This window comes from Octopus bimaculoides, chromosome 18, assembly GCF_001194135.2.
Source record: "Octopus bimaculoides isolate UCB-OBI-ISO-001 chromosome 18, ASM119413v2, whole genome shotgun sequence".
NCBI classification, from domain to species: domain Eukaryota; kingdom Metazoa; phylum Mollusca; class Cephalopoda; order Octopoda; family Octopodidae; genus Octopus; species Octopus bimaculoides.
This window is the reverse complement of record NC_068998.1, coordinates 18,646,211-18,650,220: the sequence shown is the minus strand read 5'-3', so window position 1 is coordinate 18,650,220 and position 4,010 is coordinate 18,646,211. Positions and strand designations below refer to the sequence as shown.

Below are 4,010 nucleotides of genomic sequence, written 5' to 3'. Positions count from 1 at the left end.
GTATGTATGTATGTATGTATGTATGTATGTATATTTCGAAGATTGTTTGTTGACCATTGATTTCATACATATAAAGTGCTCAAGTGTATAGGTAACTCGTCAGATTCAAATGGCCGGAGGCACTTAACATCTCTACAACTGGAAGGAGGAAGACCTTACTTAGCTTTGTAAATAGAAAAATACCCGGAACAAACCCCTACCGGTAAGCCTTCGGGCGGGGCCTGCTTATCCCCCTTACATTGGTTCCAGCCGTGTCCGTAACGCTTTTCGAAGCTGGTGGCGTCTTCCTATTTGGCAAATGGGGAATTCCAAGCTTGCAACAGGGAACGTCTCTGATGAAGGCATTGACAAAAATACTTCTCTTTTGGAGTTTTAAAAGGTCCCTGGGTTAAGTGAGATTTTCAGGATCCTTGCTCTTTTTGGGCCAAGCAAAGCTTACATCGTTTGCTCCCGTTGGGATATGGCTCCGGTTGTTCTAGGAGCCTCCATTTAATTATATATTGCGTACCCTCCTCTTTCTGCGAGCCATATCGACTTTATTGTTGATATGGGCTCTCCAACTGAGATTGTTGTTCACAATCACTTCTAAGTCCTTGATATTATTGGATGCTGTAAAACGTTCCCTCGAAGGAAAAGAATATGGTTGTTTGAGCGCAGTGCAGGAGTTCAACTTTCCCCTCATTTAACTGCATTTATTTTTTGTCCGTCCATTGACTGGAGTTCAACTCATGGTCTTCTATATTGACAATTTTCTGGAGCTTAGAGTCATCTATGAATATTTTTATTTTGCTGTATTTGATGATTATCCCATATATCGTTTATATAGATAATAAAGAGAAGCGGGTCCAAAACAGTCCCTTGAAGGACACCACTGGTAACGTGTGTGAAACTGGCTAACAAACTGAAACCAACAAGTTGCACAATACCACTGAAGATCGGGTTTCGAGTTGCTGGAACTCACCTCTTCCGACTATCACTTCATTGAACAGCTCAGATATCTTTCATGAGGTTGTCGAGTTAATACTGACGTAGAAGTGCAGTAAACAGTGCATATATGGCTGCCCGACCAGGCGAAAGCCTTCTTCTCCGATGGAATAAGCAAGCTTGTGGAGCGCTGGAGGAAGTCTACAGAAAATAGTTGAATGAAAATTATCATTTCTTACATTGTTACACGTCTAAAACTGTGTAGAGAAAAGGGTACAATCAAGTAGTTATTTTACCGTAATCGGGATGAGAGTAAAAAGCAGAGTCGAATCATGCAGGACATAAAAACTCAGAACATAGGAGAAAACCAAACTGTTCTTGTTTTTGTCTTTTATCATTGTTATCGCTACTGTTGTTGCTGTTGTTGTTATTGATATTATCGTTTAGCTTCAAGTCAACTCTGATTTAGAACACTTATGATTATCCCATATTCTTTTTATGATGTTAAGATGTGGTTTGAGAGAAATTTGGCTGGTTTTTCTAGCATGACGAGAGATAACAGAGAGACCGACTAAACATCGATTAAACATCGTTTACCATTTTTTCTAAATCTCTTCTTTTTCTCTCTTCCAGCTATCTTACATAGATCTATTAGTACTTCAGGAATTTCCAAAAAGTATTGGAGATGTAAATGAAATAAAACGGTTGGAATTTAAATTGGAAACTAGGGTTGCAGAATAGTGTTTCCCAGGGACCTTACTTCACGGTAATTAACCACAGGGTATTGTGCTATTGAATTTAAAGTTTTAGTAACATGACTGATATCCAAAACTATAACTGGAAAATGGAACTGTTTCTCGGACTCCGTTTATCTAAAACTTACCTTTATATTAGTTACACATCGTGATACTTCCGATTAGCTGCTGAAAATATCGTTTTTGATTCAATGTGTCCGTGCTACATTAGGTATGTCTACAGTTAGTGCACAGTAAACTTGCATGACTAACCATCTAACTGACATGTACTCAAAAGAATAATCACAGCTCAGCATCGCCATGGTTGAGCATAAATGTCTTTGTGATAGCAAACTTAAATAAACCACATACGTTGTCGAAGCTTCACTAAAGACTTGTCTTTATGTAGCAAGTCAAAAAAGAAAGGCGTTATAATTTTTCTTTTCTTTGTCGTCTTCACAATTCTGGAATAGAGAATATTGTACGGTAAAAATCATTTACGATGATATAAAACTCAATGATAATGATGTAGAGAAAGGTAAACGTTCATAAGAAGACGGTACACTAAATCAAGATAGCATAGATATATGAAGTTGCCTAAGAACATCCGAATAAATTCAGTTTATTTAAAACGACTGAAATAACTGGGGATCCTTCTCCAAACGCAGCTGACTCTGAACTTGTCTAAGGATGACAAAACTACCCAAGATATATTTCGAGCTGTAAACACTGCCAAGATGGATCATGGGCGGCAAACTCCCTAACAGATAGTTTGGGAACGGCGATTCCGCCGAATGTAACCTGTGTATGGAGATCTGATCCTGTATACAGCAGCACATAACAAACCTATTCTAAATTACATTAATTTAGGTCAAATGAGATAAAGCAGAAACGATAAACACGTTCAACGTCAGCAGGATGAAACTCATAATATGATAGTAATTGATAAATTCATTAAAGGGAATCTTAATATTTTAGCAGTTAGACCTAAAATGGACGTACTGTAAATATTACATGAGTAAGAAAATATTAGTGATGCCATTTTTCTCGATTACATATTTTTGTAAGCAGTTGTATCCGTAAAATTTTTTATTTGCAGTGAGCAGAAATTGAAAGATATATGAAATGGATGTGTGTGTGTGTGTGTGTGTGTGTGTGTGTGTGTGTGTGTGTGTGTGTGTGTGTGTGTGTGTGTGTGTGTGTGTGTGTGTGTGTGCGTGCGTGCGTGCGTGCGTGCTTGCGCGTGTGTATGTGAGAGAGAAAGAGAGTGAGAAAGAAAGTTTGAGTGAGTGAGTGAAGGTGTATGTCATGATGATTGACGTCTTTTAAGGTACACACACATACATAGAAAATGTCATCGTAGAAAATTTTTACGATAGTTGATTTATGGAAAAGATTATGTTTAATTTTTGAAATGCAAATATGTGAATGAAAATGAAGATCAGACCTCTACATGGTAGCTAGACCTGGTAGAAATAGCAGCGAAATCTACCCCAAAACACCCTACTGTCTTCATCCAACAATTCTGCTTATTATGTAGTTTGAAAACTCCTGAAGAACGAATTTGTACGTAGTGTGTTTGTGAGAGGTATTCTATTGGACCTGTGTCTAATCATGAAAACATTGATTTAATTATGAATATAGAAAGAAATTATATATCAATCCCTATTTTTGTAAGCAGTTGTATCCGTAAAAATTTTATTTGCAGAGAGCAAAAATTGGAAGAAGATATATGAAATGGACGTGCGTGCGTGCGTGCGTGCGTGCGTGCGTGCGTGCGTGCGTGCGTGCGTGTGTGTTTCTGTCTAATTTGGCGGGAGTTTTGCAGTCAGCACGAGGTGGTTTGTGTTTATCTCTCGAGTCGAATTGTTAATTTGTCTGTAATAGCAATGCCGGACAAGTCAAAACATCTTCGTTTTTTACTCCTTCGCCTGCAGTAAAGGGAGCTAGGAGCCCTTGTCCAGTAAGTTGAAGAAACAATAAGAATATTTTAATAAGTTTTAGCTTCAGTTTATATTTTATATGTTACCAGACAGTGTTTTTATAGTTAATGTATATATGTGAGATAATAGTTTCACTTTAATAGTTTCAGTATTAAAGTGAAACTGTCTGACATTAGAATAGAGAGATGTTATTGTTTCACTTTTGACACGTAATACAGCAATAGTGCAGGAGATGTGATATTGCACTGGGCTCGCACTAGGCAAGAAGTTAAAAACTTTTTGGGCCTAAAACACTACCTGGACCGTAAGTAAGGCATGTGTAAAATTTGAATGAAATTAGTTGTGTAGTTCTCAAGTTTTAGGGATTCACACAGACAGATTCAGACACACATTCTCATTTATATATATA

At 37.5% G+C, this 4,010-nt stretch overlaps 1 long non-coding RNA gene across 1 annotated transcript in view; it reads left to right on the top strand.

The window, feature by feature from the left end:
- Positions 1-4,010, top strand: part of LOC128249913 (uncharacterized) — a 10,113-nt gene that overhangs the window by 558 nt on the left and 5,545 nt on the right. The window lies entirely within an intron of this gene.